Raw genomic sequence first — 24,365 nt, 5'->3', positions numbered from 1 at the left:
TTGGTCATGTTCTGGTTTCTCTTCAGAACGAACAAATCTTTCGCCTTTTACTAAAGATTTCCGTGGAGAGGAGCAAAACTGAGTTTTATCTCAATTTTTGCATGCCCCATCTTATTGGGATTTTATTTTATCGGTTTAAAGATAGAACGAGTGTGCTTTAATGTAAGCTCATTTGCATAGAAATGACAGTAAATGTTTGTTTCTTTTCAAACAGAACTTTCTTGACCACACTAATTGCTTGAAAGATCTGGGAGCACATGGAAAAGAGTACAAACCATGTTTATAGCAAGGGGAAGCCTGGTGAGAAATCTGCTTTCTTTCTTTCAAATTGGGTGCTCACTTTGAGCTGAATGAGGATTGCTGGCATGGCACTCAGGCGACAGGTGGAATCTTGGTCATGCTCTGGTTTCTCTTCAAAACGAACAGATCTTTCGCCTTTTACTAAAGATTTCCGTGGAGAGGAGCAAAACTGAGTTTTATCTCAATTTTTGCATGCTCCGTCTTATTGGGGTTTCTTTTATCGGTTTAAAGATAGAACGAGTGTGCTTTAATGTAAGCTCATTTGCATAGAAATGACAGTAAATGTTTGTTTCTTTTCAAACAGAACTTTCTTGACTATACTAATTGCTTGAAAGATCTGGGAGCACATGGAAAAGAGTACAAACCATGTTTATAGCAAGGGGAAGCCTGGTGAGAAATCTGCTTTCTTTCTTTCAAATTGGGTGCTCACTTTGAGCTGAATGAGGACTGCTGGCATGGCACTCAGGCGACAGGTGGAATCTTGGTCATGTTCTGGTTTCTCTTCAGAACGAACAAATCTTTCGCCTTTTACTAAAGATTTCCGTGGAGAGGAGCAAAACTGAGTTTTATCTCAATTTTTGCATGCCCCATCTTATTGGGGTTTTATTTTATCGGTTTAAAGATAGAACGAGTGTGCTTTAATGTAAGCTCATTTGCATAGAAATGACAGTAAATGTTTGTTTCTTTTCAAACAGAACTTTCTTGACCACACTAATTGCTTGAAAGATCTGGGAGCACATGGAAAAGAGTACAAACCATGTTTATAGCAAGGGGAAGCCTGGTGAGAAATCTGCTTTCTTTCATTCAAATTGGGTGCTCACTTTCAGCTGAATGAGAACTGCTGGCATGGCACTCAGGCGACAGGTGGAATCTTGGTCATGCTCTGGTTTCTCTTCAGAACTAACAAATATTTCGCCTTTTATTAAAGATTTCCGTGGAGAGGAGCAAAACTGAGTTTTATCTCAATTTTTGCATGCCCCATATTATTGGGGTTTCTTTTATCAGTTTAAAGACAGAACGAGTGTGCTTTCTTGTTAGCTTTAATGTAAGTTTATTTGCATAACAATGACAGTAAATGTTGTTTCTTTTCAAACAGAACTTTCTTGACCATGCTACTTGCTTAAAGGTCTGGGAGCACATGGAAAACAGTACAAACCATGCAGTATCACAAGAGCCTTTATTTGATCTTTCATGAAGATAGAGCAGAATTGAGGACACGTCAACAATTTCTGCCGAAGGTGGTTCATCTTTCCACATGGTGCCTTTGGCCACTGACACCTTCGTTGAGTCAAAGTCTCTGGCTGTGGTCAGAACTTTGAAAATGTATGTCACCAGAACGGTTCAGATTAGGAAAACAGAGGCTCTGTTTGTCCTGTATGCTCCCAACAGGATTTGGTGTCCTGCTTCCATGCAGACCATTATGCGCTGGATCTGTGGTAAGATTCAGCATGCTCGTTCCACGGCAGGATTGCCGTTACTGAAGTAGGTGAAGACCCATTCTACTAGAAAGGTGGGTTCATCCTTGGCAGCTGGTCGGGGAGTCTCGGCATTGCAACTTTGCCGAGCAGCTATTTAGTAAACACTTTTGCTAAGTTTTACAAGTTTGATACCTTGGCTGATGATAACCTTAAGTTGGGTCATTCGGTGCTGCAGAGTCGTACGCACTCTCCCACCCGTTCAAGAGCTTTGGTATAACCCCATGGTTCTTAATGTGACCCCAGCATCCTCTAGGTCGTATGAGAAAATAGGATTTTAATACCTACCGGTAAATCCTTTTCTCTTAGTCTGTAGAGGATGCTGGGCACCCGTCCCAGTCCATACTGTGTCTGCAGTTATTACTTGTGGTTATACACATGTTGTGTTATGGTTCTGGTCAGCTTTTTGCTGCAATTGTTCATGCCGTTGGCTTGTGTTCTGTTGAATGCCACGTTCTGCGGCATGTTTAAGGTGTGAGCTGGTAAGATGCTCACCTTAGTTTAACAATAAATCCTTTCCTCGAAATGTCCGTCTCCCTGGGCACAGTTCCTATAACTGGAGTCTGGAGGAGGGGCATAGAGGGAGGAGCCAGTTCACACCCTTTGAAAGTCTTAAAGTGCCCATGTCTCTTGCGGATCCCGTCTATACCCCATGGTTCTTAATGTGACCCCAGCATCCTCTACGGACTAAGAGAAAAGAATGCCCTTGCGCACTATCCTGACTTCTCCTCCCGTCTGCTTACTTTGTGCCTTCCAACGCACAATGCGAACTACAGGTGGTGCTGCAGGGCCCACACCCTTTTACTTGCCTTATAGAACAGCTCTGGAGCTGTTACAGTGCCCAGCTGCTGCAAGAAATCAGCTTGAATGCTTCAGGGGATGGGGCATGGCCAACATGAGCCCCACACCAAAGGAGGGTGGGGGTGTTTAATGTGAACTAGGGGTCATCCAAGCACTGCAAAAGGCCGCCATGCCCTGCATGCCCCTTTTCTCTTTTCATATGCAGATGAGGGTTCCAGTCAACTTTGGCCCACTGCTTGGATAACATCACCGTATGCAAATCCGTCTGCTGCAGACCTTCCCCCAGGAATGCTTGTACTAGTTGTTGCATATGGTGCTTCAGTATTAGGCAGCCTTCCGCCCTCCCATGTTCATCTGAAAAGATGTGGTCTCCCTGCAGTTGTTGTCCCCAGACGAGAGTTCCCTTGTGCTTCCTCAGTTGAATCTCCTTAACTTGACGGGGGAGGTGCTGCCCGAGCAGCCCTCCCCAGCCCTATCCCAACTCATATTTATTTTGCATATGAGATCTCTTGATCATGAAGATTGTTCTCACAGGGTGAGGTTCATCCATTATATTTTAAAATAGGAAGGTACGAATTACATATTTGAATTGCATCTATGTGCTGGATTCAAATGTCCCCCCCCCCTTCCTTTCTCAATTGTGCCCGTCAGCAGCTATTCTAAGGTTGCTGCCAATGGGTGTGACACATTAATTACTTCTGTGGGGTACACTGGACTCCACAAGGATTCACATTGGGGTGTAGAGTAGGATCTTGATCTGAGGCACCAACCGGCTCAAAGCTTTTGACTGTTCCCAAGAAGCTCAGTGCATTCTCCTCTATAACCCCGCTTCCATGAACAGGGAGCTCAGTTTGTAGTTGGTGCCTTCAGTAGCAGGCCAATTAACAGGGGCCTGCCTCAGGCAGCCTATTCTTAGCTATTAATTTTGACAAGAAAAGAAGAACTTGTTTTATGAGAATCTACAAGGGCTGCAGCAGGCTAGGTCTAATAGACATCTTTACTGCAGCTTCATCACTCCCAGCGGCGCTGTATACTCCCGTGCCCTGGTTGCTGGGTCACTGCAGCGGAGGCTCCGGTTTCATCCTAAGGTCAGTCACACACACACCACCCTTCCGGATCACGAGGCCGCTGCTGAAGGGGAGCGAGGCCGTAGGGGGTGGGCCGTGTGCGCACTGCGGTGGACACTGATTACTGGGCAGCCGCTCCACTAGCCACCAGGTACAGTTAAGGAGCACAGGTCTGGGGGTTTTTCTCCTATATTAACCCAATTTTGTACTGCCCGCAGCGCATTGTGATAGGTAATAGGGCCTGATTCAGGTTGGATTGCAATCACAATAAGCGATCCAACTGCAAAAATTGCTAAGAGCATACGCATGTGCCTGCATTTTCTGCGGCACCCCGCAGAGAATGTGATCGCCTCTGCCTGTCAATCGGGGCGGGGAAGGGGGGGAGAGGTGGGTCAGCAACACTCCATTTCCAAGTCAGGGATGGAGCGGTGCGGGGGCAAGGCTTCAAAATGGGGTCTGCAACGGAGGAGACACAGGGGGCGTGGTCACAGCGACTGTATGACATCACATTCAGCCGCTGTCATCACAAAAATGGTGGCGGCTTCCTGCGCGCACATACAGTCTGCACCAGCAGGAGCCTACACCATTTTTTATGATCACGCTGAACTGCAGTGCGACTGCAATTACAGCATGGTCAAGAAGGGAGGCGTCATGCTGGGTGGCCATGCCCTGTCACTTTGCAGGAGCCAGCACCGCTCACACACTAGTCCCCGGGTGCAGCCCCCAACCCCCGGGACACCCGGAGCAACAAAATGTAGATTCAGGCCACCAGGCCACGCCCCTACCTATGAAACCATGCCTCCTTTTTACCATTGCACTGCTTATCTGCGCGCACTGCATTACAATCTCCCTCGCCACCTCTCTGGGTGTCACCAGTGATAGTGACACCTCTGCCATGCTTGTAGCAGCTGGTCCTAAGATCTACGCCTCAAACCCTGAGTGTTTGCCCTTGTGACTTGTTGATCATCATAGCGAAGCAGATGCTTACAGAAAACTGCAGGCGCTTAGATTGAAAATAAAAAAAATTGATAGGGTATAAGGTAGAGAGGAGCGGGTTCGGTTCTCCGAGAACCGAATTCCCCACGAACTCCACGTGGTTTACACTGGTCCGAGGCAGGCTCGGTTGTTCCCGCCTGACTCGGAAAACCTGAACAAGGGAAAATGTCATCATCCCGCTGTCGGATTCTCGCGAGATTCGGATTCCATATAAAGAGCTGCGCGTTGCTGCCATTTTTACTCGTGCATTGAAGAGAGAGCGGAGAGGACGTGGCTATGTTCTCTCAGTGGAAATCTCAATATCAGTGCTCAGTATCAGTGGTTACTTATTGCTGCTCAGTAATACTAGTAGTGTGTCTCTCCTGCTCAGTGTCAGTTCTCAGTAGTATCCTCATCAGTGCTCAGTATCACTGTTCATTGTCTTGTGCTGCATTGTGTTGCTCAGCATAATACAGTACATTACTAATAGTCCAGTGCTGCATCTTGCTGCTCAGTGTCAGTTCTAGTATCCTCATCAGTGCTCACTATCACTGCTCATTGCATTGTGGTGTTCTGTATACTACAATAACATAGTAATATAGTAACATAGTTTTTGAGGTTGAATAGAGGCAAATTGCCCATCGTGTTCAACCTGTTTTAAGTTGTGATGATTCTACATACTTGCTGAATAATGTTTTATGACTAGTTAGCTACTATAACTCATGTTACCCCCGGATTAACCATGTTGATATTTTAAGTATTATAACCTTGGATAGCTTTTTCATTCAGAAATGTATCCATTCCTTTTTTAAATCCAATTACAGAGTCCGCCATTACCACCTTCCCTGGCAGGGAATTCCACATCCTGATTGCCCTAACAGTGAAGAAACCTTTCCTCCATTGCGTTCTGAACTTTCCTCCAGTCGCAGCGAGTGACCACGTGTTCTTTTAATAAATAATTCCTCTGATAACTCTTTGTTATGTATCTTTACATATTTGAAGATATTAATAATATCTCCTCTTAGGCACCTCTTTTCTAGTGTATAAATATTCAGCCTAGTAAGTCTTTCCTTATAGTCCAGTACTTTAAGGCCTTTAATCAATTTAGTCTTCAGGATCTCTGACATTTCCATGAGCAGCAGAGTAGTGCAATGGAAGCATGCTGGGCCCATAACCCAGAGGTCGATTGATCGAAACTATCCTCTGCTATGTGCATTTTTTTTTTTATAATTAAAGTAATCAAAAACTGGGATTGATATTTTGGCACTTTTATTTTTACTTAAAGTACAATAACTTTTATCATTTTAATTTGTTTTAATAGTATATTGACAGCATTGTTTTCTTTAAAAAATCCACTTAATTTTCTTTACCCTATTACTGAAATGGTAATTGACAAAAACAAACTACATTGTCACCAGAAGAGCAATGCAAAATGTACAAGTGATATATGAAAATCATTTTCCATCTTGAATTTCAATGATGCATTGGGACAACAATTTGTGAGAAACATCTTCACCCATAAAGAAAGATTTTCTTAATTCCTTACCTGTGTGCTGATTAGATATCACCTTGTTTTCACATTAAACAGACTTCCCCATGAGGAAGCAGCAAGGATGCAGTGACGTTTCCTGGTGTCAACCTGTATTATTTCAGTAGACATTGAAATGAGGATGCATCTTTGATGCCTTTCCAATGAAGCAAGTTTAATTCAGTAATAGGTGAAAAAACATTCCTACAAAGGTGTTAATCAGAGACTTGGCTTTGTGGACACTTTTCAGAGAGCAAATTTGTTAGCATAAACATAAAATCAGAAAATGAAGAGCTGTTTAATCACTCAATTGGACTTTTCTGCCAGCATAATTTTTTTTCTCTGCAACTCACTGCTAAATTGTGCTTCCTAGCTGTTTTTTTATAAAATCACTTAATCAAATCTAACTCTGATTACATCAGAGAAGGCCAGGTACCCTACACCATAAGGGGGGTTTTTGAAATTTTGACTTGTCTACTTAAAGATCACCAAAATCTGATTACAAGGTCAATTACATCCCTGGGTGGGATTGAACCACCAACCTTTTGGTTAATAGCCAAACATGCTAACCGATTGCGCCACAGAGACACCTTGCGAAAGTCAATACTGACAAAGGCTAATAAGCATTCATCTAGAACGTTTCCTAGAAAAACTTTAAAAAGTCAATAATCTGGAGAATTTTTGTAAGAAACACATTGGTACTTTCCCATGATGAGTGAGTGCTTCAGGATTTCTTGCACTTACATGGGCTATTAACCAAAAGGTTGGTGGTTCAATCCCACCCAGGGATGTAATTGACCTTGTCATCAGATTTTGGTGATCTTTAAGTAGACAAGTCAAAATTTCAAACCCCCTCTTATGGTGTAGGGTACCTGGCCTTCTCTGACGTAATCAGAGTTAGATTTAATTAAGTGATTTTATAAAAAACAGCTAGGAAGCACAATTTAGCAGTGGGTTGCAGAGAAAAAAATAACATTTTAAACCTACCGGTAATTTTTTTTTCTCGTAGTCCGTAGAGGATGATGGGGACTCCGTAAGGACCATGGGGGATAGACGGGCTCCGCAGCAGACATGGGCACTTTAAGAAAGACTTTAGATCTGGGTGTGCACTGGCTCCTCCCTCTATGCCCCTCCTCCATACCTCAGTTAGAGAAACTGTGCCCAGAGGAGACGGACAGTACGAGGAAAGGATTTTTGTTAATCCAAGGTCAAGATTCATACCAGCCACACCAATCACACCGTATAACTTGTGATATACTACCCAGTTAACAGTATGAAAACAACATAGCATCAGTCCAAGACCGATGAAAACTAACATATAACCCTTATGTAAGCAATAACTATATACAAGTCTTGCAGAAGTAGACCGCACTTGGGACGGGCACCCAGCATCCTCTACGGACTACGAGAAAAAGATTTACCGGTAGGTTTAAAATCTTATTTTCTCTTACGTCCTAGAGGATGCTGGGGACTCCGTAAGGACCATGGGGATTATACCAAAGCTCCCAAACGGGCAGGAGAGTGTGGATGACTTTGCAGCACCGATTGAGCAAACAGGAGGTCCTCCTCAGCCAGGGTATCAAACTTATAGAACTTTGCAAAGGTGTTTGAACCAACTTTGACCCACTGCTTGGATGACATCACCATATGCAAATCCATCTGCGGCAGGCCTTCCCCCAGGAATGCTTGCACTAGTTGTTGCATTTGGTTTGTTGTTTGGGGGTGCTTCAGTATTAGGCAGCCTTCTGCCCTCCCATGTTCATCTGAAAATATGTGTTCTCCCTGCAGTTGTTGTCCCCAGATGAGAGTTCCCTTGTGCTGCCTCAGTTGAATCTCCTTTACTTGACAGAGATGTGCCTGAGCAGCGGCCCTCCCCAGCCCTATCCCAAATCATACTTATTTTGCATAGGAGATACCATGGTCATGAAGATTGTTCTCCCAGGGTTAGGTTAATTCATTGCATTCTGGGTATGCTGACCCCTGTGATTTCCCCAAATGTGGGAAACTCAACTGCATTATTTGTGGTAGTGGGGGACTGTGTTTGTGCTTTCCTCTGGTCAGCTCTGGTAAAAGTCAGATTTCTTTGTCTCAGATCTTCCTCTAGCCTTGTTCTTCTTTCGAGAGTTCCCTTGTGCTGCCTCAGTTGGATCTCCTTCACTTGACAGGGGGGTGCCCGAGCAGCGACCCTCCCCAGCTCTAGCCCAACTCCTACTTACCTGCCAGGTGAGATACTATGATCATGAAGATGCTTCTCCCAGGGCAAGGCTCACCCATTGCACTCTGGGTGTGCTGCCCCTGCGATTTCCCCAAATGTGGGAAACTTGACTGCATAATTTGTGTTTCCCCTGGTCGGCTCTCATATAATTCAGATCTCTTTGTCTCAGGTCTCTCTCCAGCCTAGTTTGCTGTCTGTTTCCACTTCTTTTTTCTTGAGCCCCTCCCTTCTATACCCTTGTGCACTATCCTGACTTCTCCCATCTGCTTACTTTGTGCCTTCCAACGCACAATACAAACTACAGGTAGTGCTGCAGGGCCCACACCCTTTTACTTGCTTTACAGAGCAGCTCTGGAGCTGTTACAGTGCCCAGCTGCTGCAAGAAATCAGCTTGAATGCTTCAGGGGCTGGGGCATAGCCAACATGAGCCCCACACCGAAGGAGGGTGGAGGTGTTTAATGCGAACTAGGGGTCATCCAAGCGCCGCAAAAGGCCGCCATGCCCTGCACACCCCTTTATTCTTTTCATATGCAGACGAGGGTTGAAGCCAACTTTGACCCACTGCTTGGATGACATCACCATATTCAAATCCATCTGCTGCAGGCCTTCCCCCAGGAATGCTTGCACTAGTTGTTGCATTTGGTTTGTTGTTTGGGGGTGCTTCAGTATTAGGCAGCCTTCTGCCCTCCCATGTTCATCTGAAAATATGTGTTCTCCCTGCAGTTGTTGTCCCCAGATGAGAGTTCCCTTGTGCTGCCTCAGTTGAATCTCCTTTACTTGACAGAGATGTGCCTGAGCAGCGGCCCTCCCCAGCCCTATCCCAAATCATACTTATTTTGCATAGGAGATACCATGGTCATGAAGATTGTTCTCCCAGGGTTAGGTTCATTCATTGCATTCTGGGTATGCTGACCCCTGTGATTTCCCCAAATGTGGGAAACTCAACTGCATTATTTGTGGTAGTGGGGGACTGTGTTTGTGCTTTCCTCTGGTCAGCTCTGGTAAAAGTCAGATTTCTTTGTCTCAGATCTTCCTCTAGCCTTGTTCTTCTTTCGAGAGTTCCCTTGTGCTGCCTCAGTTGGATCTCCTTCACTTGACAGGGGGGTGCCCGAGCAGCGACCCTCCCCAGCTCTAGCCCAACTCCTACTTACCTGCCAGGTGAGATACTATGATCATGAAGATGCTTCTCCCAGGGCAAGGCTCACCCATTGCACTCTGGGTGTGCTGCCCCTGCGATTTCCCCAAATGTGGGAAACTTGACTGCATAATTTGTGTTTCCCCTGGTCGGCTCTCATATAATTCAGATCTCTTTGTCTCAGGTCTCTCTCCAGCCTAGTTTGCTGTCTGTTTCCACTTCTTTTTTCTTGAGCCCCTCCCTTCTATACCCTTGTGCACTATCCTGACTTCTCCCATCTGCTTACTTTGTGCCTTCCAACGCACAATGCAAACTACAGGTAGTGCTGCAGGGCCCACACCCTTTTACTTGCTTTACAGAGCAGCTCTGGAGCTGTTACAGTGCCCAGCTGCTGCAAGAAATCAGCTTGAATGCTTCAGGGGCTGGGGCATAGCCAACATGAGCCCCACACCGAAGGAGGGTGGAAGTGTTTAATGCGAACTAGGGGTCATCCAAGCGCCGCAAAAGGCCGCCATGCCCTGCACACCCCTTTTTTCTTTTCATATGCAGACGAGGGTTGAAGCCAACTTTGACCCACTGCTTGGATGACATCACCATATGCAAATCCATCTGCTGCAGGCCTTCCCCCAGGAATGCTTGCACTAGTAGTTGCATTTGGTTCGTTGTTTGGGGGTGCTTCAGTTTTAGGCAGCCTTCTGCCCTCCCATGTTCATCTGAAAATATGTGTTCTCCCTGCAGTTGTTGTCCCCAGATGAGAGTTCCCTTGTGCTGCCTCAGTTGAATCTCCTTTACTTGACAGAGATGTGCCTGAGCAGCGGCCCTCCCCAGCCCTATCCCAAATCATACTTATTTTGCATAGGAGATACCTTGGTCATGAAGATTGTTCTCCCAGGGTGAGGTTCATTCATTGCATTCTGGGTATGCTGACCCCTGTGATTTCCCCAAATGTGGGAAACTCGACTGCATTATTTGTGGTAGTGGGGGACTGTGTTTGTGCTTTCCTCTGGTCAGCTCTGGTAAAAGTCAGATTTCTTTGTCTCAGATCTTCCTCTAGCCTTGTTCTTCTTTCGAGAGTTCCCTTGTGCTGCCTCAGTTGGATCTCCTTCACTTGACAGGGGGTGCCCAAGCAGCAATCCTCCACAGCTCTAGCCCAACTCCTACTTACCTGCCAGGTGAGATACTATGATCTTCACTGTTAGGGCAATCAGGATGTGGAATTCCCTGCCAGGGAAGGTGGTAATGGCGGACTCTGTAATTGGATTTAAAAAAGGAATGGATACATTTCTGAATGAAAAAGCTATCCAAGGTTATAATACTTAAAATATCAACATGGTTAATCCGGGGGTAACATGAGTTGTAGTAGTTAACTAGTCATAAAACATTATTCAGCAAGTATGTAGAATCATCACAACTTAAAACAGGTTGAACACGATGGGCAATTTGCCTCTTTTCAACCTCAAAAACTATATTACTATATGTTACTATATTACTATGTTACTGTAGTATACAGAACACCACAATGTAATGAGCAGTGATAGTGAGCACTGATGAGGATACTAGAACTGACACTGAGCAGCAAGATGCAGCACTGGACTATTAGTAATGTACTGTAGTATGCTGAGCACCACAATGCAGCACAAGACAATGAGCAGTGATACTGAGCACTGATGAGGATACTACTGAGAACTGACACTGAGCAGGAGAGACACACTACTAGTATTACTGAGCAGCAATAAGTAACCACTGATACTGAGCACTGATATTGAGATTTCCACTGAGAGAACATAGCCACGTCCTCTCCGCTCCCTCTTCAATGCACGAGTAAAAATGGCGGCAACGCGCAGCTCTTTATATGAAATCCGAATCTCGCGAGAATCCGACAGCGGGATGATGACATTTTCCCTTGTTCAGGTTTTCCGAGTCAGGCGGGAACAACCGAGCCTGCCTCGGACCAGTGTAAACCACGTGGAGTTCGTGGGGAATTCGGTTCTCGGAGAACCGAACCCGCTCCTCTCTACCTTATACCCATATATTTTTTTATTTTCAATCTAAGCCCCTGCAGTTTTCTGTAAGCATCTGCTTCGCTATGATGATCAACAAGTCACAAGGGCAAACACTCAGGGCTTGAGGCGTAGATCTTAGGACCAGCTGCTACAAGCATGGCAGAGGTGTCACTATCACTGGTGACACCCAGAGAGGTGGCGAAGGAGATTGTAATGCAGTGCGCGCAGATAAGCAGCGCAATGGTAAAAAGGAGGCATGGTTTCATAGGTAGGGGCGTGGCCTGGTGGCCTGAATCTACATTTTGTTGCTCCGGGTGTCCCGGGGGTTGGGGGCTGCACCCGGGGACTAGTGTGTGAGCGGTGCTGGCTCCTGCACAGTGACAGGACATGGCCACCCAGCATGACGCCTCCCTTCTTGACCAATCTGTAATTGCAGTCGCATTGCAGTTCAGCGTGATCATAAAAAATGGTGTAGCCTCCTGCTGGTGCAGACTGTATGTGCGCGCAGGAAGCCGCCACCATTTTTGTGATCACAGCGGCTGAATGTGATGTCATACAGCCGCTGTGACCACGCCCCCTGTGTCTCCTCCGTTGCAGACCCCATTTTGAAGCCTTGCCCCCGCACCGCTCCATCCCTGACTTGGAAATGGAGTGTTGCTGACCCCCCTCTCCCCCCCTGCCCCGATTGACAGGCAGAGGCGATCGCATTCTCTGCGGGGTGCCGCAGAAAATGCAGGCACATGCGTATGCTCTTAGCAATTTTTGCAGTTGGATCGCTTACTGTGATTGCAATCCAACCTGAATCAGGCCCTATTACCTATCACAATGCGCTGCGGGCAGTACAAAATTGGTTTAATATGGGAGAAAAAACCCCAGACCTGTGCTCCTTAACTGTACCTGGTGGCTCGTGGAGCGGCTGCCCAGTAATCAGTGTCCACGCCAGTGCGCACACGGTCCACCCCCTACGGCCACGCTCCCCTTCATCAGCGGCCTCGTGATCCGGAAGGGCGGTGCGTGTGTGACTGACCTTAGGAAGAAACCGGAGCCTCCGCTGCAGTGACCCAGCAACCAGGGCACGGGAGTATAAAGCGCCGCTGGGAGTGATGAAGCTGCAGTAAAGATGTCTATTAGACCTAGCCTGCTGCAGCCCTTGTAGATTCTCATAAAAAAAGTTCTTATTTTCTTGTCAAAATTAATAGCTAAGAATAGGCTGCCTGAGGCAGGCCCCTGTTAAGTGGCCTGCTACTGAAGGCACCAACTACAAACTGAGCTCCCTGTTCATGGAAGCGGGGTTATAGAGGAGAATGCGCTGAGCATCTTGGGAACAGTCAAAAGCTTTGAGCCGGTTGGTGCCTCAGATCAAGATCCTACTCTACACCCCAATGTGAATCCTTGTGGAGTCCAGTGTACCCCACAGAAGAAATTAATGTGTCACACCCATTGGCAGCAACCTTAGAATAGCTGCTGACGGGCACAATTGAGAAAGGAAGGGGGGGGGGACATTTGAATCCAGCACATAGATGCAATTCAAATATGTAATTTGAACCTTCCTATTTTAAAATATAATGGATGAACTTCACCCTGTGATAACAATCTTCATGATATAGAGATCTCATATGCAAAATAAGTATGAGTTGGGATAGGGCTGGGGAGGGTGGCTGCTCGGGCAAGCCCCTCCCCCGTCAAGTTAAGGAGATTCAACTGAGGAAGCACAAGGGAACTCTCGTCTGGGGACAACAACTGCAGGGAGACCACATTTTTTCAGATGAACATGGGAGGGCGGAAGGCTGCCTAATACTGAAGCACCATCAAATATCAAACCATATGCAATAACTAGTGCAAGCATTCCTGGGGGAAGGTCTGCAGGAGACGAATTTGCATACAGTGATGTCATCCAAGCAGTGGGCCAAAGTTGGCTGGAACCCTCATCTGCATATGAAAAGAGAAAAGGGTTATGCAGGGCATGGCGGCCTTTTGCGGCGCTTGGATGACCCCTAGTTCACATTAAACACCTCCACCCTCCTTCGGTGTGGGGCTCATGTTGGCTATGCCCCAGCCCCTGAAGCATTCAAGCTGATTTCTTGCAGCAGCTGGGCACTGTAACAGCTCCAGAGCTGCTCTGTAAGGCAAATAAAAGGGTGTGGGCCCTGCAGCACTACCTGTAGTTCGCATTGTGCGTTGGAAGGCACAAAGTAAGCAGACGGGAGAAGTCAGGATAGTGCGCAAGGGCATAGAAGGGAGCGGCTCAAGAAAAGAGAAGTGGAAACAGACAGCAAACTAGGCTGGAGAGAGACCTGAGACAAAGAGATCTGAATTATACGAGAGCCGACCAGGGGAAACACAAATTATGCAGTCAAGTTTCCCATATTTGGGGAAATCGCAGAGGCAGCACACCCAGAGTGCAATGGTTGAGCCTTGCCCTGGGAGAAGCACCTTCAAGATCATAGTATCTCACCTGGCAGGTAAGTAGGAGTTGGGCTAGAGCTGGGGAGGGTCGCTGCTCGGGCACCCCCCTGTCAAGTGAAGGAGATCCAACTGAGGCAGCACAATGGAACTCTCGAAAGAAGAACAAGGCTAGAGGAAGATCTGAGACAAAGAAATCTGACTTTTACCAGAGCTGACCAGCGGAAAACACAAACACAGTCCCCAACTACCACAAATAATGCAGGCGAGTTTCCCACATTTGGGTAAATCACAGGGGTCAGCATACCCAGAATGCAATGAATGAACCTCACCCTGGGTGAACAATTTTCATGACCATGGTGTCTCCTATGCAAAATAAGTATGATTTGGGATAGGGCTGGGGAGGGCCGCTGCTCAGGCACATCTCTGTCAAGTAAAGGAGATTCAACTGAGGCAGCACAAGGGAACTCTCATATGGGGACAACAACTGCAGGGAGAACACATATTTTCAGATGAACATGGGAGGGCAGAAGGCTGCCTAATACTGAAGCACCCCCAAACAACAAACCAAATGCAACAACTAGTGCAAGCATTCCTGGGGGAAGGCCTGCAGCAGATGGATTTGCATATGGTGATGTTATCCAAGCAGTGGGTCAAAGTTGGCTTCAACCCTCATCTGCATATGAAAAGAGAAAAGGGGCGTGCAGGGCATGGCGGCCTTTTGCGGTGCTTGGATGACCCCTAGATCGCATTAAACACCCCCACCCTCCTTTGGTGTGGGGCTCATGTTGGCCATGCCCCATCCCATGAAGCATTCAAGCTGATTTCTTGCAGCAGCTGGGCACTGTAACAGCTCCAGAGCTGCTCTGTAAGGCAAGTAAAAGGGTGTGGGCCCTGCAGCACTACCTGTAGTTTGCATTGTGCATTGGAAGGCACAAAGTAAGCAGACGGGAGGAGAAGTCAGGATAGTCCACAAGGGTATAGAAGGGAGGGGCTCAAGAAAAAAGAAGTGGAAACAGAGAGCAAACTAGGCTGGAGAGAGACCTGAGACAAAGAGATCTGAATTATACGAGAGCCGACCAGAGGAAACACAAATTATGCAGTCAAGTGTCCCACATTTGGGGAAATCGTAGGAGCAGCACACCCAGTGTGCAATGGGTGAGCCTTGCCCTGGGAGAAGCACCTTCCTGATTATAGTATCTCACCTGGGTGTGCTGCCCCTGCGATTTCCCCAAATGTGGGAAACTTGACTGCATAATTTGTGTTTCCCCTGGTCGGCTCTCATATAATTCAGATCTCTTTGTCTCAGGTCTCTCTCCAGCCTAGTTTGCTGTCTGTTTCCACTTCTTTTTTCTTGAGCCCCTCCCTTCTATACCCTTGTGGACTATCCTGACTTCTCCTCCTGTCTGCTTACTTTGTGCCTTCCAATGCACAATGCAAACTACAGGTAGTGCTGCAGGGCCCACACCCTTTTACTTGCCTTACAGAGCAGCTCTGGAGCTGTTACAGTGCCAAGCTGCTGCAAGAAATCAGCTTGAATGCTTCAGGGGCTGGGGCATGGCCAACATGAGCCCCACACCGAAGGAGGGTGGGGGTGTTTAATGCGAACTAAGGGTCATCCAAGCGCCGCAAAAGGCCGCCATGCCCTGCATACCCCTTTTCTCTTTTCATATGCAGATGAGGGTTCCAGCCAACTTTGGCCCACTGCTTGGATGACATCACTATATGCATATCCGTCTTCTGCAGACCTTCCCCCAGGAATGCTTGTACTAGTTGTTGCATTTGGTTTGTTGTTTGGGGGTGCTTCAGTATTAGGCAGCCTTCTGCCCTCCCATGTTCATCTGAAAATATGTGTTCTCACTGCAGTTGTTGTCCCCAGATGAGAGTTCCCTTGTGCTGCCTCAGTTGAATCTCCTTTACTCTAAAACCTGTAAAACTTAGCAAAAGTGTTTACTAAATAGCTGCTCGGCAAAGTTGCAATGCCGAGACTCCCCGACCAGCTGCCCAGGATGAACCCACCTTTCTAGTAGAATGGGTCTTCACCTAATTCAGTAACGGCAATCCTGCCGTGGAATGAGCATGCTGAATCTTACCACAGATCCAGCGCATAATTGTCTACATGGAAGCAGGACACCCAATCCTGTTGGGAGCATACAGGACAAACAGAGCCTCTGTTTTCCTAATCTGAACCGTTCTGGTGACATAAATTTTCAAAGTTCTGACCACAGCCAGAGACTTTGACTCAACGAAGGTGTCAGTGGCCAAAGGCACCATGTGGAAAGATGAACCACCTTCGGCAGAAATAGTTGACGTGTCCTCAATTCTGCTCTATCTTCATGAAATATCAAATAAAGGCTCTTGTGATACTGCATGGTTTGTACTGTTTTCCATGTGCTCCCAGATCTTTCAAGCAAGAAGCATGGTCAAGAAAGTTCTGTTTGAAAAGAAACAACATTTACTGTCATTGTTATAGAATTTGGGAGAAAAAACAAGAAGAAATCTGCACTGTTGACGCACTGGACAGAATGAATGAATCATAAAATATAACCTTTATTAAGTATGTATTAAAATTGGATAAATATTAATATTATTATCCCAAACTGCAGTGAAACATAAAGGTTAAAATCACAGAACTAACATACATGTGCATAAGAAGAATAAAGAGATGTGAAAAAAAGGTTTAAAAAGCGTGTCCGTGTGTGATTATTTTTGAAGGCACAACCCTGGCGGGGTTGTTTATATAGATATATATGTTGCTAATAATCACTTTCTAGCGTAATGTTATTAAATAGCTGTTAGTATCTATGTCGTCAGGTACCACTGGGTCGTATCCTATATACTCCTGTGGGAAACTTGACTGCATAATTTGTGTTTCCCCTGGTCGGCTCTCGTATAATTCAGATCTCTTTGTCTCAGGTCTCTCTCCAGCCTAGTTTGCTGTCTGTTTCCACTTCTCTTTTCTTGAGCCGCTGCCTTCTATGCCCTTGTGCACTCTCCAGACTTCTCCTGTCTGCTTACTTTGTGCCTTCCAACGCACAATGCAAACTACAGGTAGTGCTGCAGGGCCCACACCCTTTTACTTGCCTTACAGAGCAGGTCTGGAGCTGTTACAGTGCCCAGCTGCAGCAAGAAATCAGCTTGAATGCTTCAGGGGCTGGGGCATAGCCAACATGAGCCCCACACCGACGGAGGGTGGAGGTGTTTAATGCAAACTAGGGGTCAGCCAAGCGCCGCAAAAGGCCGCCATGCCCTGCATGCCCCTTTTCTCTTTTCATATGCAGACGAGGGTTGAAGCCAACTTTGACCCACTGCTTGGATGACATCACCATATGCAAATCCATCTGCGGCAGGCCTTCCCCCAGGAATGCTTGCACTAGTTGTTGCATTTGGTTTGTTGTTTGGGGGTGCTTCAGTATTAGGCAGCCTTCTGCCCTCCCATGTTCATCTGAAAATATGTGTTCTCCCTGCAGTTGTTGTCCCCAGATGAGAGTTCCCTTGTGCTGCCTCAGTTGAATCTCCTTTACTTGACAGAGATGTGCCTGAGCAGCGGCCCTCCCCAGCCCTATCCCAAATCATACTTATTTTGCATAGGAGATACCATGGTCATGAAGATTGTTCTCCCAGGGTTAGGTTCATTTATTGCGTTCTGGGTATGCTGACCTCTGTGATTTCCCCAAATGTGGGAAACTCAACTGCATTATTTGTGGTAGTGGGGGACTGTGTTTGTGCTTTCCTCTGGTCAGCTCTGGTAAAAGTCAGATTTCTTTGTCTCAGATCTTCCTCTAGCCTTGTTCTTCTTTCAAGAGTTCCCTTGTGCTGCCTCAGTTGGATCTCCTTCACTTGACAGGGGGGTGCCCGAGCAGCGACCCTCCCCAGCTCTAGCCCAACTCCTACTTACCTGCCAGGTGAGATACTATGATCATGAAGTTGCTTCTCCCAGGGCAAGGCTCACCCATTGCACTCTGGGTGTGCTGCCCCTGCGATTTCCCCAAATATGGGAAACTTGATTGCATAATTTGTGTTTCCCCTAGTCGGCTCTCATATAATTCAGATCTCTTTGTCTCAGGTCTCTCTCCAGCCTAGTTTGCTGTCTGTTTCCACTTCTTTTTTCTTGAGCCCCTCCCTTCTATACCCTTGTGCACTATCCTGACTTCTCCTCCTGTCTGCTTACTTTGTGCCTTCCGATGCACAATGCAAACTACAGGTAGTGCTGCAGGGCCCACACCCTTTTACTTGCCTTACAGAGCAGCTCTGGAGCTGTTACAGTGCCAAGCTGCTGCAAGAAATCAGCTTGAATGCTTCAGGGGCTGGGGCATGGCCAACATGAGCCCCACACCGAAGTAGGGTGGGGGTGTTTAATGCGAACTAAGGGTCATCCAAGCGCCGCAAAAGGCCGCCATGCCCTGCATACCCCTTTTCTCTTTTCATATGCAGATGAGGGTTCCAGCCAACTTTGGCCCACTGCTTGGATGACATCACTGTATGCAAATCCGTCTTCTGCAGACCTTCCCCCAGGAATGCTTGTACTAGTTGTTGCATTTGGTTTGTTGTTTGGGGGTGCTTCAGTATTAGGCAGCCTTCTGCCCTCCCATGTTCATCTGAAAATATGTGTTCTCCCGGCAGTTGTTGTCCCCAGATGAGAGTTCCCTTGTGCTGCCTCAGTTGAATCTCCTTTACTTGACAGAGATGTGCCTGAGCAGCGGCCCTCCCCAGCCCTATCCCAAATCATACTTATTTTGCATAGGAGATACCATGGTCATAAAGATTGTTCTCCCAGGGTGAGGTTCATTCATTGCATTCTGGGTATGCTGACCCCTGTGATTTCCCCAAATGTGGGAAACTCAACTGCATTATTTGTGGTAGTGGGGGACTGTGTTTGTGTTTTCCTCTGGTCAGCTCTGGTAAAAGTCAGATTTCTTTGTCTCAGATCTTCCTCTAGCCTTGTTCTTCTTTCGAGAGTTCCATTGTGCTGCCTCAGTTTGATCTCCTTCACTTGACAGGGGGGTACCCGAGCAGCGACCCTCCCCAGCTCTAGCCCAACTCCTACATAACTGCCAGGTGAGATACTATGATCATGAAGGTGCTTCTCCCAGGGCAAGGCTCACCCATTGCACTCTGGGTGTGCTGCTCCTGCGATTTCCCCAAATGTGGGAAACTTGACTGCATAATTTGTGTTTCCCCTGGTCGGCTCTCGTATAATTCAGATCTCTTTGTCTCAGGTCTCTCTCCAGCCTAGTTTGCTGTCTGTTTCCACTTCTCTTTTCTTGAGCCGCTGCCTTCTATGCCCTTGTGCACTCTCCTGACTTCTCCTGTCTGCTTACTTTGTGCCTTCCAATGCACAATGCAAACTACAGGTAGTGCTGCAGGGCCCACACCCTTTTACTTGCCTTTCAGAGCAGCTCTGGAGCTGTTACAGTGCCCAGCTGCTGCAAGAAATCAGCTTGAATGCTTCAGGGGCTGGGGCATAGCCAACATGAGCCCCACACCGACGGAGGGTGGAGGTGTTTAATGCGAACTAAGGGTCATCCAAGCGCCGCAAAAGGCCGCCATGCCCTGCATACCCCTTTTCTCTTTTCATATGCAGATGAGGGTTCCAGCCAACTTTGGCCCACTGCTTGGATGACATCACCGTATGCAAATACGTCTTCTGCAGACCTTCCCCCAGGAATGCTTGTACTAGTTGTTGCATTTGGTTTGTTGTTTGGGGTGCTTCAGTATTAGGCAGCCTTCTGCTCTCCCATGTTCATCTGAAAATATGTGTTCTCCCTGCAGTTGTTGTCCCCAGATGAGAGTTCTCTTGTGCTGCCTCAGTTGAATCTCCTTTACTTGACAGAGATGTGCCTGAGCAGCGGCCCTCCCCAGCCCTATCCCAAATCATACTTATTTTGCATAGGAGATACCATGGTCATGAAGATTGTTCTTCCAGGGTGAGGTTCATTCATTGCATTCTGGGTATGCTGACCCCTGTGATTTCCCCAAATGTGGGAAACTCGACTGCATTATTTGTGGTAGTGGGGGACTGTGTTTGTGCTTTCCTCTGGTCAGCTCTGGTAAAAGTCAGATTTCTTTGTCTCAGATCTTCCTCTAGCCTTGTTCTTTTTTTGAGAGTTTCCTTGTGCTGCCTCAGTTGGATTTCCTTCACTTGACAGGGGGGTGCCCGAGCAGCGACCCTCCCCAGCTCTAGCCCAACTCCTACTTACTTGCCAGGTGAGATACTATGATCAGGAAGGTGCTTCTCCCAGGGCAAGGCTCACCCATTGCACTCTGGGTGTGCTGCTCCTACGATTTCCCCAAATGTGGGACACTTGACTACATAATTTGTGTTTCCTCTGGTCGGCTACTCGTATAATTCAGATCTCTTTGTCTCAGGTCTCTCTCCAGCCTAGTTTGCTGTCTGTTTCCACTTCTCTTTTCTTGAGCCCCTGCCCTTGCCCTTGTGCACTCTCCTGACTTCTCCTGTCTGCTTACTTTGTGCCTTCCAACGCACAATGCAAACTACAGGTAGTGCTGCAGGGCCAACACCCTTTTACTTGCCTTACAGAGCAGCTCTGGAGCTGTTACAGTGCCCAGCTGCTGCAAGAAATCAGCTTGAATGCTTCAGGGGCTGGGGCATAGCCAACATGAGCCCCACACCGACGGAGGGTGGAGGTGTTTAATGCGAACTAAGGGTCATCCAAGCGCCGCAAAAGGCCGCCATGCCCTGCATACCCCTTTTCTCTTTTCATATGCAGATGAGGGTTCCAGCCAACTTTGGCCCACTGCTTGGATGACATCACCGTATGCAAATCCGTCTTCTGCAGACCTTTTCCCAGGAATGCTTGTACTAGTTGTTGCATTTGGTTTGTTGTTTGGGGGTGCTTCAGTATTAGGCAGCCTTCTGCTCTCCCATGTTCATCTGAAAATATGTGTTCTCCCTGCAGTTGTTGTCCCCAGATGAGAGTTCCCTTGTGCTGCCTCAGTTGAATCTCCTTTACTTGACAGAGATGTGCCTGAGCAGCGGCCCTCCCCAGCCCTATCCCAAATCATACTTATTTTGCATAGGAGATACCATTGTCATGAAGATTGTTCTCCCAGGGTGAGGTTCATTCATTGCATTCTGGGTATGCTGACCCCTGTCATTTCCCCAAATGTGGGAAACTCGACTGCATTATTTGTGGTAGTGGGGGACTGTGTTTGTGCTTTCCTCTGGTCAGCTCTGGTAAAAGTCAGATTTCTTTGTCTCAGATCTTCCTCTAGCCTTGTTCTTTTTTCGAGAGTTTCCTTGTGCTGCCTCAGTTGGATCTCCTTCACTTGACAGGGGGGTGCCCGAACAGCGACCCTCCCCAGCTCTAGCCCAACTCCTACTTACCTGCCAGGTGAGATACTATGATCAGGAAGGTGCTTCTCCCAGGGCAAGGCTCACCCAATGCACTCTGGGTGTGCTGCTCCTACGATTTCCCCAAATGTGGGACACTTGATTACATAATTTGTGTTTCCTCTGGTCGGCTCTCGTATAATTCAGATCTCTTTGTCTCAGGTCTCTCTCCAGCCTAGTTTGCTGTCTGTTTCCACTTCTCTTTTCTTGAGCCGCTCCCTTCTATGCCCTTGTGCACTATCCTGACTTCTCCCGTCTGCTTACTTTGTGCCTTCCAACGCACAATGCAAACTACAGGTAGTGCTGCAGGGCCCACACCCTTTTACTTGCTTTACAGAGCAGCTCTGGAGCTGTTACAGTGCCCAGCTGCTGCAAGAAATCAGCTTGAATGCTTCAGGGGCTGGGGCATAGCCAACATGAGCCCCACACCGAAGGAAGGTGGAGGTGTTTAATGCAAACTAGGGGTCATCCAAGCGCCGCAAAAGGCCGCCATGCCCTGCACACCCCTTTTTTATTTTCATATGCAGACGAGGGTTGAAGCCAACTTTGACCCACTGCTTGGATGACATCACCATATGCAAATCCATCTGCTGCAGGCCTTCCCCCAGGAATGCTTGCACTAGTAGTTGCATTTGGTTTGTTGTTTGGGGGTGCTTCAGTGTTAGGCAGCCTTCTGCCCTCCCATGTTCATCTGAAAATATGTGTTCTCCCTGCAGTTGTTGTCCCCAGATGAGAGTTCCCTTGTGTTGCCTCAGTTGAATCTCCTTTACTTGACAGAGATGTGCCTGAGCAGCGGCCCTCCCCAGCCCTATCCCAAATCATACTTATTTTGCATAGGAGATACCATGGTCATGAAGATTGTTCTCCCAGGGTGAGGTTCATTCATTGCACTCTGGGTATGCTGACCCCTGTGATTTCCCCAAATGTGGGAAACTTGACTGCATTATTTGTGGTAGTGGGGGACTGCGTTTGTGCTTTCCTCTGGTCAGCTCTGGTAAAAGTCAGATTTCTTTGTCTCAGATCTTCCTCTAGCCTTGTTCTTCTTTCGAGAGTTCCCTTGTGCTGCCTCAGTTGGATCTCCTTCACTTGACAGGGGGTGCCCGAGCAGCAATCCTCCACAGCTCTAGCCCAACTCCTACTTACCTGCCAGGTGAGATACTATGATGTTCACTGTTAGGGCAATCAGGATGTGGAATTCCCTGCCAGGGAAGGTGGTAATGGCGGACTCTGTAATTGGATTTAAAAAAGGAATGGATACATTTCTGAATGAAAAAGCTATCCAAGGTTATAATACTTAAAATATCAACATGGTTAATCCGGGGGTAACATGAGTTATAGTAGCTAACTAGTCATAAAACATTATTCAGCAAGTATGTAGAATCATCACAACTTAAAACAGGTTGAACACGATGGGCAATTTGCCTCTATTCAACCTCAAAAACTATGTTACTATATGTTACTATATTACTATGTTACTGTAGTATACAGAACACCACAATGTAATGAGCAGTGATAGTGAGCACTGATGAGGATACTAGAACTGACACTGAGCAGCAAGATGCAGCACTGGACTATTAGTAATGTACTGTAGTATGCTGAGCACCACAATGCAGCACAAGACAATGAGCAGTGATACTGAGCACTGATGAGGATACTACTGAGAACTGACACTGAGCAGGAGAGACACACTACTAGTATTACTGAGCAGCAATAAGTAACCACTGATACTGAGCACTGATATTGAGATTTCCACTGAGAGAACATAGCCACGTCCTCTCCGCTCTCTCTTCAATGCACGAGTAAAAATGGCGGCAACGCGCAGCTCTTTATATGGAATCCGAATCTCGAGAGAATCCGACAGCGGGATGATGACATTTTCCCTTGTTCAGGTTTTCCGAGTCAGGCGGGAACAACCGAGCCTGCCTCGGACCAGTGTAAACCACGTGGAGTTCGTCGGGAATTCGGTTCTCGGAGAACCGAACCCGCTCCTCTCTACCTTATACCCATCAATTTTTTTATTTTCAATCTAAGCCCCTGCAGTTTTCTGTAAGCATCTGCTTCGCTATGATGATCAACAAGTCACAAGGGCAAACACTCAGGGCTTGAGGCGTAGATCTTAGGACCAGCTGCTACAAGCATGGCAGAGGTGTCACTATCACTGGTGACACCCAGAGAGGTGGCGAAGGAGATTGTAATGCAGTGCGCGCAGATAAGCAGCGCAATGGTAAAAAGGAGGCATGGTTTCATAGGTAGGGGCGTGGCCTGGTGGCCTGAATCTACATTTTGTTGCTCCGGGTGTCCCGGGGGTTGGGGGCTGCACCCGGGGACTAGTGTGTGTGCGGTGCTGGCTCCTGCACAGTGACAGGGCATGGCCACCCAGCATGACGCCTCCATTCTTGACCATGCTGTAATTGCAGTCGCACTGCAGTTCAGCGTGATCATAAAAAATGGTGTAGCCTCCTGCTGGTGCAGACTGTATGTGCGCGCAGGAAGCCGCCACCATTTTTGTGATCACAGCGGCTGAATGTGATGTCATACAGCCGCTGTGACCACGCCCCCTGTGTCTCCTCCGTTGCAGACCCCATTTTGAAGCCTTGCCCCCGCACCGCTCCATCCCTGACTTGGAAATGGAGTGTTGCTGACCCCCCTCTCCCCCCCCCCGCCCCGATTGACAGGCAGAGGCGATCGCATTCTCTGCGGGGTGCCGCAGAAAATGCAGGCACATGCGTATGCTGTTAGCAATTTTTGCAGTTGGATCGCTTATTGTGATTGCATTCCAACCTGAATCAGGCCCTATTACCTATCACAATGCGCTGCGGGCAGTACAAAATTGGGTTAATATAGGAGTAAAACTCCCAGACCTGTGCTCCTTAACTGTACCTGGTGGCTAGTGGAGCGGCTGCCCAGTAATCAGTGTCCACGCCAGTGCGCACACGGTCCACCCCCTACGGCCACGCTCCCCTTCATCAGCGGCCTCGTGATCCGGAAGGGCGGTGTGTGTGTGACTGACCTTAGGAAGAAACTGGAGCCTCCGCTGCAGTGACCCAGCAACCAGGGCACGGGAGTATACAGCGCCGCTGGGAGTGATGAAGCTGCAGTAAAGATGTCT

General features: G+C 47.5%; 18 non-coding genes and 3 pseudogenes across 18 annotated transcripts; 18 read left to right on the top strand and 3 right to left on the bottom strand.

The window, feature by feature from the left end:
- The first annotated feature begins 6 nt into the window (after positions 1–6).
- On the top strand, positions 7–122 carry LOC135029650 (U5 spliceosomal RNA). The gene has a single exon (XR_010225751.1). It is a non-coding gene; the product is annotated as a U5 spliceosomal RNA (small nuclear RNA).
- Positions 123–397: 275 nt separating this feature from the next.
- On the top strand, positions 398–513 carry LOC135029660 (U5 spliceosomal RNA). The gene has a single exon (XR_010225761.1). It is a non-coding gene; the product is annotated as a U5 spliceosomal RNA (small nuclear RNA).
- Positions 514–787: 274 nt separating this feature from the next.
- LOC135029642 (U5 spliceosomal RNA) lies at positions 788–903 on the top strand. Its single transcript, XR_010225743.1, has one exon. It is a non-coding gene; the product is annotated as a U5 spliceosomal RNA (small nuclear RNA).
- Positions 904–1,178: 275 nt separating this feature from the next.
- LOC135029672 (U5 spliceosomal RNA) lies at positions 1,179–1,294 on the top strand. The gene has a single exon (XR_010225773.1). It is a non-coding gene; the product is annotated as a U5 spliceosomal RNA (small nuclear RNA).
- A 6,744-nt stretch (positions 1,295–8,038) lies between these two features.
- Positions 8,039–8,202, top strand: LOC135029678 (U1 spliceosomal RNA). Its single transcript, XR_010225779.1, has one exon. It is a non-coding gene; the product is annotated as a U1 spliceosomal RNA (small nuclear RNA).
- A 152-nt stretch (positions 8,203–8,354) lies between these two features.
- Positions 8,355–8,496, top strand: LOC135029562 (U1 spliceosomal RNA; annotated as a pseudogene).
- A 692-nt stretch (positions 8,497–9,188) lies between these two features.
- LOC135029656 (U1 spliceosomal RNA) lies at positions 9,189–9,352 on the top strand. The gene has a single exon (XR_010225757.1). It is a non-coding gene; the product is annotated as a U1 spliceosomal RNA (small nuclear RNA).
- Positions 9,353–9,504: 152 nt separating this feature from the next.
- On the top strand, positions 9,505–9,646 carry LOC135029561 (U1 spliceosomal RNA; annotated as a pseudogene).
- A 692-nt stretch (positions 9,647–10,338) lies between these two features.
- On the top strand, positions 10,339–10,502 carry LOC135029707 (U1 spliceosomal RNA). Its single transcript, XR_010225807.1, has one exon. It is a non-coding gene; the product is annotated as a U1 spliceosomal RNA (small nuclear RNA).
- Positions 10,503–13,806: 3,304 nt separating this feature from the next.
- On the bottom strand, positions 13,807–13,969 carry LOC135029613 (U1 spliceosomal RNA). Its single transcript, XR_010225722.1, has one exon. It is a non-coding gene; the product is annotated as a U1 spliceosomal RNA (small nuclear RNA).
- A 152-nt stretch (positions 13,970–14,121) lies between these two features.
- Positions 14,122–14,285, bottom strand: LOC135029526 (U1 spliceosomal RNA). The gene has a single exon (XR_010225652.1). It is a non-coding gene; the product is annotated as a U1 spliceosomal RNA (small nuclear RNA).
- Positions 14,286–14,959: 674 nt separating this feature from the next.
- On the bottom strand, positions 14,960–15,115 carry LOC135029631 (U1 spliceosomal RNA). Its single transcript, XR_010225732.1, has one exon. It is a non-coding gene; the product is annotated as a U1 spliceosomal RNA (small nuclear RNA).
- Positions 15,116–17,476: 2,361 nt separating this feature from the next.
- On the top strand, positions 17,477–17,640 carry LOC135029514 (U1 spliceosomal RNA). Its single transcript, XR_010225640.1, has one exon. It is a non-coding gene; the product is annotated as a U1 spliceosomal RNA (small nuclear RNA).
- A 152-nt stretch (positions 17,641–17,792) lies between these two features.
- On the top strand, positions 17,793–17,927 carry LOC135029609 (U1 spliceosomal RNA; annotated as a pseudogene).
- A 702-nt stretch (positions 17,928–18,629) lies between these two features.
- Positions 18,630–18,793, top strand: LOC135029697 (U1 spliceosomal RNA). Its single transcript, XR_010225798.1, has one exon. It is a non-coding gene; the product is annotated as a U1 spliceosomal RNA (small nuclear RNA).
- A 152-nt stretch (positions 18,794–18,945) lies between these two features.
- LOC135029597 (U1 spliceosomal RNA) lies at positions 18,946–19,108 on the top strand. The gene has a single exon (XR_010225711.1). It is a non-coding gene; the product is annotated as a U1 spliceosomal RNA (small nuclear RNA).
- Positions 19,109–19,778: 670 nt separating this feature from the next.
- LOC135029700 (U1 spliceosomal RNA) lies at positions 19,779–19,942 on the top strand. The gene has a single exon (XR_010225801.1). It is a non-coding gene; the product is annotated as a U1 spliceosomal RNA (small nuclear RNA).
- Positions 19,943–20,094: 152 nt separating this feature from the next.
- On the top strand, positions 20,095–20,258 carry LOC135029602 (U1 spliceosomal RNA). Its single transcript, XR_010225715.1, has one exon. It is a non-coding gene; the product is annotated as a U1 spliceosomal RNA (small nuclear RNA).
- Positions 20,259–20,926: 668 nt separating this feature from the next.
- On the top strand, positions 20,927–21,090 carry LOC135029512 (U1 spliceosomal RNA). Its single transcript, XR_010225638.1, has one exon. It is a non-coding gene; the product is annotated as a U1 spliceosomal RNA (small nuclear RNA).
- A 152-nt stretch (positions 21,091–21,242) lies between these two features.
- LOC135029622 (U1 spliceosomal RNA) lies at positions 21,243–21,405 on the top strand. Its single transcript, XR_010225727.1, has one exon. It is a non-coding gene; the product is annotated as a U1 spliceosomal RNA (small nuclear RNA).
- Positions 21,406–22,076: 671 nt separating this feature from the next.
- Positions 22,077–22,240, top strand: LOC135029686 (U1 spliceosomal RNA). The gene has a single exon (XR_010225788.1). It is a non-coding gene; the product is annotated as a U1 spliceosomal RNA (small nuclear RNA).
- Positions 22,241–24,365: the final 2,125 nt, after the last annotated feature.

This window comes from Pseudophryne corroboree, unplaced genomic scaffold, assembly GCF_028390025.1.
Source record: "Pseudophryne corroboree isolate aPseCor3 unplaced genomic scaffold, aPseCor3.hap2 scaffold_490, whole genome shotgun sequence".
Taxonomy (NCBI): domain Eukaryota; kingdom Metazoa; phylum Chordata; class Amphibia; order Anura; family Myobatrachidae; genus Pseudophryne; species Pseudophryne corroboree.
Note: the sequence above shows the minus strand (reverse complement) of the source record. Positions and strands in the feature narration are given on the sequence as shown.